General features: G+C 42.8%; 1 protein-coding gene across 3 annotated transcripts in view; it reads left to right on the top strand.

The window, feature by feature from the left end:
• LOC121473310 (cell cycle control protein 50C-like) overlaps positions 1-10,513 on the top strand; it is a 56,447-nt gene extending 45,934 nt beyond the window's left edge. For 2 of the 3 annotated variants that reach the window (XM_041725504.1, XM_041725497.1), the window contains 2 exons: positions 1,878-2,028; positions 9,941-10,513. The gene's annotated coding sequence lies outside the window, so the exon portion shown is untranslated. The remainder of the gene's footprint in view (positions 1-1,877; positions 2,029-9,940) is intronic. The other variant, XM_041725512.1, reaches the window with a different exon arrangement.
• The last annotated feature ends 5,359 nt before the right edge of the window (positions 10,514-15,872 follow it).

Below are 15,872 nucleotides of genomic sequence, written 5' to 3'. Positions count from 1 at the left end.
CTCTGTCTCTCATGAATAAATAAAATCTTTAAAAAAAGAGAGAGAGAGAGAGGATCTTGAGTCCAAGCTGATGAATTTTGCTACAGAGGCAAGAGAAATCAGAAAGAGGCAACTGTCAAAACAGGAATGGATCGACAACAGGGATAATGGAGGGTAGGAGGAGCATGTTCAGTGCTCAGAGAGAGTGGATGGTATCAAAGGACGGAGGTTTGTGGTCAGAGAAAGGGAATTCATAACTCAAGGTCTGACCTGTTAGCTGTCTCAAGTCGTGGTGCCAGGTAAGGTTATCTTAGGGGCCTGTCGTGGCAGACATAGGATATGAAGTCCTTTCCAAGAAAGGACTTGGAACTGAGCTTCAAGAAGTGTGGTTAGCTGACAGCCCACAGCTGTTAGCTCCTTCAAGATCTGCTCTGCGCTGGAGCTGAGTTCACACTCGTCATTGGGTGGCCCCAGACAACGACTGAGCAAGGCAGTGGAGCAAAGAACTAGCCATTCCCATCCAACATGCGCTCCTTGAACTGACCACCATTGCTGTGCGGCTCCCTGTTGGGCTAGCAGAGGAAGCCCTGCAGTCAGACCTGTGCAATCCTGCTTACTCTTTTTTTCTTTTACAAGTGTTACTCCCCCAAGAGAATCTTTTGTGCTCCTAACTCCATCTTACCATCTGTTTACCGAAAAGAACCCACATATACATTTTTAAGTCTTGTTGCGTATATTCTTATTTTATCCTTATAAATAACTGAGGTGATTGGAGGTAGTAAGAGCACCCATGCTCCGCTTTACATACAAATGGAAAAACTGAAACCTGGAACACTTAAATAACCTGACTGTGTTTACACTGCTAGGGTGTGCCAAAGTTGTGCCAAAATTTCCTCCAAATCTTTTCCAAGCCCGGTGCTCTTTACCTTGAAGATATTAAGAATAAGGAGTGATCATAAAAAATGCTAAAGGAAGCCACAACTGATTATCTGCCAGACTTTGTGGAATTAGCATGAGGTTGAAATGTAAAACATCATTGTAGAGAAAATCAATTCCATAATTATAGTAGTACAATTTGGTTAGAGAAGAATTATAAATCATAAAAAAAATTATTTCTATCCTGCTCTCATTTTAAGGGTTCCTTTTGCGTATATTTATGAAGACCTATTAAGAGTCTTTCAGGTATTCCTTTGCCATCAGTGATCAGACCAGAGTCCAGTAATTTCCATTTCTAAAGCAAGTAGTACAAGACCCTTTAGAAATCACAGTAGCTATTTTACCGTAAGCAAAGTAATTTGTTAAACAGTAACAAATAACTGTGCCTTTGTTGAAATCTGATCATCTACTTTTTTCTTCTTTCTTTTAAATTTTTAAATAATAATACACAAAACAGATTCATGATCATTAAAATGAAATTGAGAAATATAGAAAAGTTATACAGATGACAATAAAGGTCACCCCTAATGCCACTGCTGTATTTTGGCTTTAGACCTTTTCTTCTTCTACCAGTGTGTACACATGGGCACATTCATCCCCTAACCCTAACCTTAACACCACATGACACCCTGGAAGTTGTGACCATACTTCAACATAGAAAGTTCAGGCAATTCCATGGTCCCTTCTATTGAGAGGTGACAAAGTCACTGAAATCTCCCTCTTATTCCCAAATGAATTAACAATATGTAACTTCTTAAATTTCAGATCATACAGAGTTAGACCCCAAACTCAGTTCCTCCATGTTTATTTTTATCTTTTTGCTAAATCCTTGGATACTTCCATTGTGGTCCTAGCTTGAGGGAAACCATCTGAAAGGTGACTTGGATGACCTTTGAAAGTATCACCTTTTAGATAATGTTCTGATCATGGAGGCTCCCAACCCCCATCCCCCCACCTTTTAGGTCAAGTTCTGAATCCAAGTTGAGCCAGACTGGATTCTTGAGATGGACCTGGACTGGAATAAACCTCCTGGAAACACCAGGACAAATCAGCTGTGGGGGTTTTGAACAAGAATAATGTCTCCGTGACCCTGTCCAGGGTGGCTCATCGCAGGTAAGAATCCCATTTGCTCGGAGTTTCAGCGTGGGGACAGAGGATCTCTCTCTTCAGAGTTACTTGTGCAGCAGCACGTGTCCGGGAGAACATAGTACTTGCTAAGGTGATACACTCGTTTTTATGTCACACAAGCGTGTGTGTCTGGACAGTGTTACAAATATCACTAAGCCATAGATACAGTTTTCTCTATGACATTTTAAAATTTGAGACGATAAGAAAAGGACTATGAAGTCAGGAGTACAGAACCAGTGAAAGCAGCTAGTAAAATACAACAGGCATCCACAGACTCAAAAGCTCTTCTCGATAAAAGGAGGCCGATACAATTTTCCTAAAACTGCATCATTTACCAAGTCAAACCTAGCACGTCCCTAGGCCTCTGTAAGGGACCCGAGCCTGGCAGCCAACTTGCACCAACTGCTCCCCATTGAAGTTACATGAGTGCCACCTAGTGTCACTTTAAAGCTGAAAGGGGCTTAGCTAGGCCTCTTAGACCTTCAGTTCACCTGATCAACAGAAACCAAAGCCCTGAGCACGCAGGTGAGTTAAGCAGGCCGCATCTACCTGATGAGTGGCCCAGCCAGGCCTGGCAGTTGGTTGGCCTGCTTTACAGTTTCAACTGGTAGTAACCTCCGGAGTTTGGGAGTCAGGAGTCCTGGTCGCTGAACTGTGCCAAAGAATAAAGCATAATGTTCCAGGGCCTCAGGTGCCCCTGCATTGAACTCTTAAAGTAACATTTCCATGTTCTTTTGTTTGTTTAATATTTTATTTATTTATTTATTCATAACATACACACAGAGAGAAGCAGAGACGTAGAGGGAGAAGCAGGCTCCTCGCAGGAAGCCTGATGCGGGACCCCATCCCCAGACTAGGTTCATGCCCTGAGCCGAAGGCAGACACCCGACCGCTGAGCCACCCAGGCATCCCAACATTTCCTCGTTCTTAACGTCTTGAGACAGGAATGACAGAGAGCAAAGGTCTCCATGGGCATTAAATCCGCTCCTCCCCTCCATGACCAACTGACTTTAATCCAGCTGTACAAGTTATCAAATTATTTCCTACAAGCAAGTGCTCTGGTCTAAAGTCATCAGCCTTAATTCAGGGAAGATGTCTCCACTATCACCTTTTGGGCTTTCTGCCTTCAGCCTCTAGCTTGTCAAATCAAACCTCTCAGAAGCAGGTCTGACACCATCTGAGAGACCAGTGCCATCGGAACCATTCAGGCTTTGATTTCCAGAAGTCAAGCGCTTTCCAGTTCTCCAAGTAGAGATCTTTCAAGCCAGTGGTTGTTGTTGGTTTTTTTTTAAGATTTTATTTATTTATTCATGAGAGACACAGAGAGGCAGAGACACAGGAGGAAGGAGAAGCAAGCTCCATGCAAGGAGCCCAACATGGAACTCGATCCCGGGTCTCCAGGATCACGCCCTGGGCCGAAGGGAGGCACTAAACCGCTGAGCCACCCGGGCATCCCTAGGCCAGTTGGCTCTTAGTGCTGCCTGCACATCATCATCACCCAAGAAACTTTTAGGGTACTACTGTGCTTGGGTATGACCCTAGACCAGCAGAGCCAGGATTCCTGGGGGTGAAGTTCCCACGTTGTTGTGTGTGGGTTTGTTAAGCCATCCAGGTTATTCCAATGTTCAGGAGGTTGAAAATCACAGTGATGGGCTGAGCTTGCACTGAATTAGAGAACAGAAGAGCTACAGGGAGGAAAGATGGAAGCCAAATAAGCTCATTCCACCCAGGGTCTCAAACAGAACTGGGTAGACTCTAAAGGCTCAGTGAATGATGGCAGAAAGGAACTTGTTCAAAGGAAATGGTAATTATAATACTGAAGGAGTTCACAGTCTACTCATTTCATTTCTCTTACCTCCATGCATAGGCAACATCTGTGAAGAACCACAGCAAACTTAAAAGTAGGAGAAGCTGGTAGACAAGACAATATATAGCAGGAAGAAATGTTTTGAAACATGAGTATTACCAAAATATAACCTCATCCTCTGCTTTCCTTCCCTTGTCTCATATTTAATTTCTTAATTCTCCCATTCGGATCACATCTAGTGTATCTAAAGACACATAGAATAAAGGGGCCTGCCATATTCCAAAACACTGCTCTAGTACTTCCCCGAGCAGTGACGTTTGAACTGAGATGCAAAATAAAAGTAGGATGTGTCTGTTTTCAGGTCTGTGTGTGTGCAACAGTGAGGGGATCTTTCCAGAGAAAGCATGAGCAAAGGCCATGTGTTGAAGGCTTATTAAAAGAACAGTGGGGAAGCTAGTGGGAGGCAGAGGGGAATGTGGTATGAGAGGGGACTAGAATGTTCAGGAGATGCCAAACCGGGCAGGGCCTTTTCCATTCGTTCTCAGACACCTATATACCATGTACCACGTTCTCTCATGCATTAGGTCCCTCATATGTTTTCCTGCTTGCTTTGATCTACTTTATTTTTTCAAGATTTATTTATTTGAGGGAGAGAAAGAGAGCAAGAGTGACGTGGGGAGGGATGGAGGGGAAGGGAGAGAGAAACCCAAGCAGACTCCAGCTGACTAGAGCCCAATGTGGGTTTGATATCATGACCCTGAGATCACTACCTGAGCTGAAACCAAGAGTCAGACTCTTAGCCCACTGTATGCCCCAGGCACCCCTGCTTTGATTGACTTTTATGATCTCAGCTTTAGTATCAGTGACTGATCCTCCTTAAGAACTGCTGACTTCCTAAAAAAAATATCTGTAAGTGGTTTTTCTAAAACTCCAAACTTTTATTCTTATTAAAGGTAATACATGCTCAGTGGAAAAAATTCTAACAATTCATAGATGTATAGAGTGAAAGTTCTCTTGAGTCCTACCCATCAAAAACTAACATGGTTAATAATATTCTTCATATTCATTTAGACTTTTCCATGTGCACATCCAAATGGGTATCTCCATTTTTTTGGAAAAAGTGAAAGAAATACCAGACATACCCAAATACCCGCCCCGAATTCTTTTGTTTTAATTAAAGGTAAATGAATGAAATGTTTAACACAATTCCTAGGGAGTAGAAGTGACTTGCTATTTAACCTAGCTTTTTAAAGCTCTGTAGAACTAGAACATACATCAATGGAATATGGTAAGTGGTTGGGAGGAAATGTTTAAGAGTTTTATTTTTTATTGAATGTTTTTCAGCTTTATTGAGGTATAATTCACAAATAAGATTTGTAAGTTATTTAAAGTATACGTGGTGATAATTTGATATATATACTGCATTGTAAAAGGATTTCTCACATCTAGTTGGCACATCCTACAATTTGTTTTTATGACAGACGTCTTTCCCTATCAGTATACATAGCTTTACCTTATTCTATTTTAGTAGTGACCTGTTATTTCATCAAACAGATGCACATTCAATGATAGATAATTAGGTTGACTCCAATTTTTTGCCATTACAAGCCAAACAATACATCAGTGAGCATCCTTTTATGTACTCTTGTTCAATGGTACAAATATCTCTATAAGATAAATTCCAAGGAGAATGATTCAGAGGATATGCATATTTTGGATGATGAACATTTCCAAATTCCCATCCAAAAACATTGCACCAATTCACCTCTCATAGTGGCACAAGAGTGCCCGTTGCCATTTTCCATCTCCTCATTTGCTACTTCTCATCTACAGAAAAAACAAAAATCAGAATTTTACTCAACTCAATCCAACTTTCTGGGCCATGGCCTTATTTACAACTGCCTAATTAATGTACCCCATTTCCATCTAACCTCTCTCTCAAACAGATCCTCATCTGAGTGTTCTGTTTCTGCTGTGACCATCATCTGGACCATTCCCCCTCCTTCTCTTGTCTTTCATAATCTTTTTCTTCCCACAGTCTTTCTCACTTGTATCACTTTTATTCCAGCTCTGTGGCTAATATCCCCATTTAGGGTGTTACTGCCTCTGGCCTGACCTGTCTTCAATCTTTTCCACCTTCAATCCAACTGGAACTCATGACAACATGCATCTTGTGCAGCTTTCTTCTCAGAGTCCTCTCTGAGGTTCTCTCCTATTTGAAAATTTTCAGTGGCTCTCCATTCCTTACTAAATCCTGGCTGAGCTGTCTGTACCATCACTGGCTTGCTCTTCCAACCACTAACATGCCTGGTGCTTTCCTGCATTAGATCAGGTCACTCCCTCCCCGTTTTGTTTCCCATATCTTGGCCTACCTGAACACTGTTTAGCCAGGAGAACCAAAAATATCTGGGGAAAGAGCTTTCCAGATAAAGGGAATGTTAGGGTTGCAGATTATGTAGAGCCTCATTGGACACTGTAGACTATGACTAGGCAAAATTTAAGCATTATCCTTATGTAGGAGCATAAGCTTTGTTTCTGCTGACAAATTATCATAAAATACTTTGCACAAGTCAATAATTTTTAAAATAATATTTTTATGGGAGGAAGAAATTCTTTGCTTCAGGCTAAAAATGATGGCATAAGAATTTGCCTCACTCTGGAAGAATTTCATTAAGCTGAAGCAGAAATATCCAACTGAACAATCACACCTAATTGTGATATATAATAAGGACCCTGGAGTAATGTCTTCCTTCTTCTTCATATTTTGTGTATCTTCATTAACTTATTTTCTCATTTATTACAAATAATAATTATTCCTACCTTTCAAGTGCTTCTTAAATCATGAAGATAGAAAAAAATCACTTGCCTATTTAACTTAAACTAAGATGTCATATTCATTCATTGCTAATTCATGGGGAGGATTAAATGAATTAATGGAAGTGTTTAAAACAATACTTCACACATAGTAAATTCTCTTTAAGTGTTTGCAGTAATAATGTTATATGTATATATACTCTCCATTCATTTGTTTACTCATACACCAAATCATAGGTAGGTATCCAATATTATACAGGCTCTGGAAATATAAACATATTAAACTGTTCTCAAGGATCTCATCACTATTGGAGAAAACAAATATATAAACACATAATTAAAGTGTGATAAATGCAGTGCTTGAGTTGCATTTAAGGGGAAATGGTAACAAAAGGCAGAAATGAATAATTCTGCTTGAGAGAAAGGGTTACAGAGAAAATGTTGCTCAAGGGTTAAGCCTAGGCATAACCAGTTGAGAGAAGTTCGTAAAATGTAACAAGAGAAAATAAGCAGTTAACAAAATCATAAAGTCACGGAGCAGCAGGATATATCTGAGGCCTTATAAAGTGACTGATGTATATGTTATAAGTGCAGAAAGGAAATTACTTGTGATCATGAGAGGATTGTATCATTGATAAGGATTTGAACATTCTTTATGGAGGATAATGAGCAACGAAAGGATTTGTGTAGATTCCCATTTCAGAAAATATGCAGCAAGAGGCACAAATTCAAACACCTGTGAGGACCGAGCAATTAATAAATGTGTAAATCGGGGTATAGTCTAAAGTGATAGGGGAGTCGTGGGGGAACTTAAATATATATAAAGACATTCATTCAAGTGGGGGTCCCTGGGTGGCTCAGTTGGTTAAGGTCGGCCTTCAGCTGACTCATGATCCCAGAGTCCCAGGGTGGGCTCCCTGCTCAGTGGGGAGCCTGTTCCTCCCTCCTGTGTCTCTTGCTCTCTCTCTCACCATCTCTCTCTTTCTCCCTCTCTCTCAAAAAAAATAAATAAAATCTTAAAAAAAAAAAAAAAAACCATATTCAAGTACTTAAAAATAACAAGAGGGGCACCTGGCTGGCTCAGTTGGTAAAGCATGTGATCCTTGGTCTCAGGGTTTTTAGTTGAGCCCCACATTGGGTGTGGAGATTACTTAAAAATAAAATGTTTTTTTTAAATTAAAAATAACAACAAAATAAAAATTACTTAACAGACTGTTAAGTAAATCCAGTCTGAGTGCTGCCAGTTTGAACTCCTGGTGTAGAGGCTGTGACTACTTGGGGAAGAGTGGGAGAAGGTAGAAACTAATTAAGGATCCCTTCATGTAAAACATAACAAGGAACAAAAGCAAGAGAAAATCTGTGGGGGTGAAGAAGAAGGAGGACCCGACCTGAACTATGTTTAGGGAAGAAAAAAAAAATCAATAGACCCTGATGACCTATGGAAAGGAAGAAGGAAAGAAGATAGAATAGTTCCCAAGTTTTTTGGCTTAGAGGGCTGGAAATATGATAAAACCATTCACCTCTGCAGAAATGGTAAGGATTGGGAAGCAGATAGACGTGATGAGTTGGTTTTAGAAATGTTGAGTTTGTGGGTCATCCTGTGTAAGCTCCTAGTTAGATGGCTGGATTTACAGATGGAAAGTACAAAAGAAAGGCTAAAGCTAAGATACAAATATAGGAGTTATCAGGTTATAGGTTGAAATTAACAACAGAGATATAGTTGATATTGTCCAGAATAAAAGTATGAGAAAAATTATAGGGAAGAAATTTTTTAATCTAAATTTTTAAAAATGCTTTTGTATCTGTGGCCATTTTCATATTCATTATATCCTAAGAATTCTTTTTTATTTAACTTTGTATTCTTCTTAAGTGGATTTAGCATGTGGAAATGACAGTGATAAAATGTACAACTTAAAGTGTGGGTACTAGAGAAACCAGCCTGGAAATAACATATTCAATAGAAAATATAACATATCTGTATTTTTTATAGATATTGTTAAAAGAGTATATATCATGTAACTAAATTTAGTAACCTTAGATGGTTCCTTGCTCATTATTTTATTTGGCAAGACATATACCTAAAACAAAGGGTGAGTATAAGAGCATGAGGTGACTGGAGACAGATCACACATAAAGAATAGCACAGCCATTGTCTAAGAATACTGTTTATAGGTTGTGCGTGTGAACTCACAAAAAGCAGTAAGTTTTTAAAATTTAGGCTAGTTCCAGCTAATATATTGTTTACTATCCCTATTTCCAACAAGCAGTGACTCAACCCTAACAAGAGTCATTTGTCTGGAATATTTGAGAACAAATTTGGAATGAGGAAAGGCTCCCACATTAAAACATAACCATCCCAGACCCAGGAATGGGTCAATCTCCATCAAAATGTTTATTTCGGGTCCATCTACATAACTTACTAAAAGTCAGCTTTGGTTAGTAAGGACAACTACTAGAAGAATAATGGAGAAATACTATAGTTTCTAGGTTTTTCTTTTTAATCACTGTTTGCTTAACGCTTTTAAGTGAATTAAAAGCAGATGTTGAAATTGTTGCCAACCGTTGATTTGTCATTTGTAAATGGGAATTGACTTGGTTTTATTTATCATTAAATTAAATGTTGGGCTTCAGTAGTTTAAAGAATCTTGGAATGCAGATCCTAATGGGATTTTAAAGTCACAAATAACTGAAGTAATTTTGATAATTATGAAGACATCTGCCCTTGTAGGAGAAAAAGAAAAATTCCTGGGAAAGTTTAGAATTCTGAAACTCAAAAATCAGTATTTTGAAACAGAAATCAATATTTTAATATTCAACAAGAACTCCTGGATTCCATCTATACTTCCAGCCCTACATTTGGTGTAATGGAGGCTACAAAAGAACTCAAAAGTGGTTATCATTGTCAGAGTGAGAGTACACGGTCTGTATCACTCAGTGCCTGCATGAGGGGGCCTGTTAAGAGTCCTTCACAAGTTCAGGGGAAAAGTAGCTCAAGCAGAGCTGAGATGCTCTGGGCAGGGATCTCAGGGGCAAGGTGGCTGGACAATGATGATGCATCTGATTTCATGTTACCTCAAGTGACAGGTTCTAAGAGGGCTCTCAGTGATTTTTTGCCTTTGAGTGTTCAAGCTGTTTTTGTAGTTCCCTCCCATGTTGAACAGAGCCGACTTGTGTAACCAATAGGATATTGCAGAAATGATGGGTGTGTAACTTTTGAGGCTAGGTCAAAAAAATATTGTGACTTCAATCTTGGTCTGTCTTAACCTCTCACTCTAGGGGAAGGCAGACTCCATGTGAAGAGAACATTCAAGTAGCCCAGGGAAAGACTTATTTGGAGAGGACCCTGAGCCAACACCAACTTGTCAGTCATGTGAGTGAGCCACCATGGAAGCAGATCCTCCAGCCCCCATGAAGCCTTCAGATGACTACGTAACTGCAAACCTGGCCAACATCTTGACTAACCTCAAGAGACCCTGACTCAGAACATCCACTCACCTGCTCCTAAATTCCTGACACACAAATATTGTGAGATAATCAGTATTTTAGGACACTGAGTTTTGGGGTAATTTTTAATGTGGCAATAGATTAATACAATTTATTAGGTCTTCACCTTCACCTAGGAATACATGAAAATCAAGAAGAGATTGCTCAAATATGAATAAAAGAACAAAGGCTATCATCATTTCTCTCTTGTAAAAAGAAATGCTGTAATAATATTATAATGAAAACTGAAATAAACTCTACAAACTAACATAACAATTGGCCACACGGACGAATTCACAATCCCTACCTGCCTCAGTCCCAACCAGCGGTCTAGGTGAATGGCTTCATTCAAAAATACTTCAACCCCCCTCCCTTAGTTCATTTAACAAATATTTATTGAGAATAAACTATGTGTCAAAATATGAATTAAGTACACATAATAAAATATAAATTATATAATTATATGGCATAGAACAGCAAATAATAGATGGAAAATATTTTTATTTTTTATAAAAGTTTCATTTAAAACCAAGAGACCTAAATTTTCTCATTTGGGACACCTGGGTGGCTCAGTGGTTGAATGCCTGCCTTTGGCTCAGGGCGTGATCCTGGGGTCCTGGGATCAAGTCCCACATCGGGCTCCCTGCGGGGAGCTTGCTTCTCCCTCTACCCGTGTCTCTGCCTCTTTCTCTGTGTCTCTCATGAATAAATAAACAAAATCTTTTTTTTTAAAAGAGAGACCTAAATTTTCCCTTTAGAAAAATTGCAACTTGATTTTGTCCAAGGATAATACAGCATAATTCTACACCTTCCTATCTGGGTGTGGGAATACAATTATCTGCACAAATGCAGGCAGGTAACATATCCTATGTGGATGACTGGGCGTGCCTTTTTTAGACACGCATCTTGGAATGGCTGCACTGTGCACAGTCCCAGACGGTCACCACCATCAGCAGCACCTTAGCACAGCACTGGGTTATAAACAAGGGGATTCCAACTCCCTTTGGTCCAGAGGGATATAGAGAAACACAAGAGCAGAAAGATTCCCTCGTTTATGGATGAAATATTCTTAAAATTAGAAGGAAGGAGGAATGTAAGAAAATATAGACAGATGATTTCATAATAAAAATCATCTCTATCTCTTGAAAAGGGCTTTTTTTTTTTAAATCAGAGAGCCACTACCAAAATTTAACAAATTCTACTTGTAGTGTCATGTAGTTGGGACTTGTATTTATTTTTTTATAAATAACTTGTAGTTATTTTTTAAAGCACATAACAATTGAGGTAAATGGCAGGACAGTGAGTTTTTTTTAAAGCACAAAACACTCAGAAGTTACACCCATAAAAATTTGCAGCCATCTAGAAAATGTTCTGTGGTCCTAGTGTGGTCCTTGTCATCTCAGTAAGTGAGGTGTATTGGGGGAAATGTGGACAAACCAGATTCAGAGCAAGAAGAAAAGCTTATGATGACAAACACACTCATTAGCAAGGGGGAGCAGCTTGGAGTCAAACTCCAAGCTTGGAGTCAAACAACCCAGTGTGGTGTTTATCCTGCCAGAAAATGAGGCAAGGTGAGGGGAAAGTGTGGATGACCCCGAGCCAGAGCAAGAGAACGAGGAGCAGAGGCTTCTTGGCAGAGGACTCCCTACCACTGAGGTCTGTGGTAACTGCAGCTTCGATGTTAACAAGCCAAACATGAGCAAACACCAAACACCATGGAAAGTAAACAAGTAGAACCTGTTCAAGAAAGAGGAACCAAAGTTTCAAGGACTTCACCTAACTAGATTCCTAGAATTACCATTGGAGGAAAAAAGGATGTCATCTTGGTGAATGTCATGAACTCAGAGTGAACTCAGCAGAACACAGAACAGGTGGGTGAGTAAAGGACAAATGATCTAACTCCAGAAAATATTATCATTAAATAATGTCAAGTGTGTATTAATACTGTATTGACCCTATCCAGGACTGGCTATGTAATTTGGCGGCGGGGGGAGGGCCTGTACAAAAGGAAAAGAAAAGACCTCCTGTTCCAAAATCATTAGGAATTTCAAGATGGCAATAGCAGAGCCCTACACCGAGTACAGGCCCTTCTAAGCATGGGTCTTGAGCTGTTGCACAGGCTGAATGCTCATGAAGCTCTGGCCTTGGTAAAAAGAGGGGTAGTCAGAAGCTTTGACTTTACTTCTATAAGGAGAAGAATGCTTGAAATGTCAAGTGACATGTTTTTCATGAAATAATATTTTTACCACACAGAGTGTAAAGCAATCACTAGTTATGCTAAACATGAATTATACTTGAGGATTAGAAACACCTTTTTTGTAAAAGATGTATGTATGTATGTATTTATTTATTTATTTATTTATTTATTTATTTATGAGAGAGAGAGAGAGAGAGAGAGAGAGGCAGAGACACAGGAGGAGGGAGAAGCAGGCTCCCTGCTGGGAACCCGACGTGGGACTAGATGCCAGGACTCCAGGATCGCGCCCCAGGCCAAAGGCAGGCACTAAACAGCTGAGCCACCCAGGGATCTTCTAGAAACACCTTTTTTAAATGAGATTTTATTTATTTGACAGAGACACAGAGCGAGAGCACAAGGGGGAGTGGCAGAGGGAGAGGGAGATTTCCTGCTGAGCAGGGAGCCCAATGTGGGGCTCAAACCCAGGATTCTGGGATCATGACCTGAGGCAAAGGCAGACACTTGACTCACTGAGCCACCCATGAGCCCCGAGGATTGCAAACACCTCAGCGAGTGAACAATTGCTTGTCAAATAACTGATAGAATTTTTTTAATAAGTTGAAACATTTAAAAAATATTTTACTTACTTATTTGACAGAGCACACAAGCAGGGGGAGTGGCAGAGGAAGAGGGAAAAGCAGGCTCCCTACTGAGCAGGGACCCTGGCCTGGGGCCTCCATCCCAGGACCCTGGCATCAGTGTCTGTGCCAAAGGCAGACACTTAACCAACTGAGTCACTGAGGCACCTCAATATAATAATAGTGTTTAAAACCATTTTAGAAAAGCTTCTGAAAACCCACCAGCAATTGAAGTGATGCAGTGGAGGTCTTGAAATTAGGATGGTAAATTGACCTAGAGTCATGCCTTTTACTCTTTTTTGATGGTTGTCACCAAAACCCTCATCTCCATGTTAAAAGAAATTTTCCCCACAGAAGGACTGAACATCCTGGTAAGGTCCTGGGCTTGGAAGTGGGTATAATAACATGCGGCTCTGCATCATCCGCCTAAACATGGTTTTGGTTGCTAATGAAATGGCTGGACTATGGTTTCTGCTTATTTTAGTCAAATAGTTTTAAAATCATGGGGAAAAAAATCTGTATACCAAAGACTCTAAAAGAATATGGAACACCTACTGTACTACACTTCCCAGCTCTTAAGAAACAAAATGTGGAGGCCGAGAAAATTAGGGCCATTCAAGTTTAACATCGGCACAAGTCCAGCCATTGGAGCTTGGGCTGCCATCTCCGGCCACTGTCACCAGGCCACTGTCACCAGGTACCCAGTCTGCCTTACCCCGCCCGGCCACAGAGAAAACCACAAAGCAGCCCTTATCGGAATACGGAAGCAAGAGCTCGTGGGACCTCTTTACTGGAGATTCTCACACCCCCACCCTAGAAAAACCCCACCTTACCCCTAGACCAGCCCATAAACACCCAGCTGTACCCCTCCTCCGGGTTCAAGTCCCCCCCCCGCCCGCCCGCCCCGTGGGGGTATACTCGGACCCAAGCTCCAGCTTGTTAATAAACCCTCATGTACTTGCATCCGTGTCGGCTCCTTGGTGGTTTTCTCGTTTTCGCAGTCTTGGGCACAACACAAAATATTAAAAATATAATTGAAACCATTCCTTCTCCTTCCCTAAATGTAATTCTGAGAGCTGCAGGACTTTCCGCGGATAACGACTCATGCAAACCTCTGCACGAAGACATGTGACCAAACTCTCGCACGGTTTCTAGCAACCTAAGAGCACGTCCCCAGGAGGGCTCTAGCCCCCGTGGAGATGCAGCCCCCCACTAAGACGCCCGATTGAGAGTTCAAGCGCCAGGGGGAATTTCCTCTTTGTTGCAGCCAATCCTGACCCCAGGCTCCTGGCTTCCCTTTCTTGGGCATCTGTTAGAAAGGGCTGACCGCTGGGAGTATGTTCCTCTCACAGCCCAGAGTGTCCTTCTCCGGGACCTGAGAATCATCCCTTTGAAATGTAATCAGGAAGGACAGGGCCGCCCCCCGCTCTGGGGGAGGACAGGCTCTGACCCCACAGCTTGCCAGCGAGCAGGTGCAGCTGCCTCATCGCAGCCGGCTGGCCGAGCCTCCGTGACTGGTCACTTCTCTGCTCTACTGAGCCCCAGCGCAGCGGTTTGGCGCCTGCCTTTGGCCCAGGGCGCGATCCTGGAGACCCGGGATCGAATCCCACGTCGGGCTCCCGGTGCATGGAGCCTGCTTCTCCCTCTGCCTGTGTCTCTGCCTCTCTCTCTCTCTGTGTGACTATCATAAATAATAAATAAAAGAAAACAGTTCTACTGAGCCCCAGTCTCCCCCTCCCCATCTAAGCACCTCTGCACCGGTTGGAATGGAGCTCGGCTCTTTCCCCCGCGGTCAGTCGTCTTTGTTTTTTAAGGTTTTTTTTTTTTTTTTATTGGAGTTCGACTTGCCAGCATACAACCTAAGGCCAGTGCTCATCCCAAGTGCCCCCTCAGTGCGGGTCGCCCAGGGGTGGTGGAAGGGGAAGTGGGCGGGGCCGGGGGGCCCTGGGTGTCCGTCGTTTTTGAATAAGCTCTCGTTCTACCGTGTGGCTGCGTGAGAACTGCCGTTCATCCCAGTTCTCCCGTCCTTCCCCTTCATCTTTATTTTTTTCCCTTTCATGTCTGAAAGCACACCTGCATCTGCCCTTACAGTATATCGTGCTGCGCCTTCCGAACGCCGCGCCTTCTCCGACCCTCTGCAATGTTGTTTGCATTTAACGTCCCGTTCGGGGGACGCAGCCACGCGTCTCAGGCACCTGCACTTGGGGGGGGGGGGCGGGGGAGGCTTCCAGGGCAGGCACAGGCACCGGCACGGGCACGGGCACTTCCCCCGACGCAGCCCCCGGAGCTGGCGTCCCCGGGGCCAGTCACGGAGCCGAGAGCCGGGGCCTCGACGGCGCTGGGCGCGCGGACGGAGCCTGGAGCTGCAGGCACGGCTGCGCGGACGGACGGACGGACGGACGGACGGCGAGGACGGCGGTGGGAGGAAGCGGAGCGGCAGCTGTCTGCGACCGCGGGAGCTCTAGAAACCTAACGAGAAGCCCTCCCGGGTTATGCGGAAGCTATATATAAAGGCGGGAGCCTAGAGCCCGTTTCCTTTATTTTTAGCGCTTTTTCCCCAACAGCTTTCAAGTTTTTTTTTTTTTTAAAGATTTTATTTACTTATTCATGAGAGAGAGAGAGGCAGAGACACAGGCAGAGGGAGAAGCAGGCTCCATGCAGGGAGCCCGATGCGGGACTCGATCCGGGGACTCCAGGATCATGCCCTGGGCCAAAGGCAGGCGCTAAACCGCTGAGCCACCCAGGGATCCCAGCTTTCAAGTTTTGAGGCCGAAAGCATGCGGCCCGCCTGGTGCTCCGTGGACCGCGCCGCGCAAACCTTCCCTCGCTTCCAACTCTCCCGGGACCCCGCGGTCACATCGGGAAAGGGCTGCGGTGCGGCTACCCCGCGACGCTCCCCCGCCCCGCCCTC

Source organism: Vulpes lagopus, chromosome 1 (assembly GCF_018345385.1).
Source record: "Vulpes lagopus strain Blue_001 chromosome 1, ASM1834538v1, whole genome shotgun sequence".
Lineage (NCBI taxonomy): Eukaryota > Metazoa > Chordata > Mammalia > Carnivora > Canidae > Vulpes > Vulpes lagopus.
Note: the sequence above shows the minus strand (reverse complement) of the source record. Positions and strands in the feature narration are given on the sequence as shown.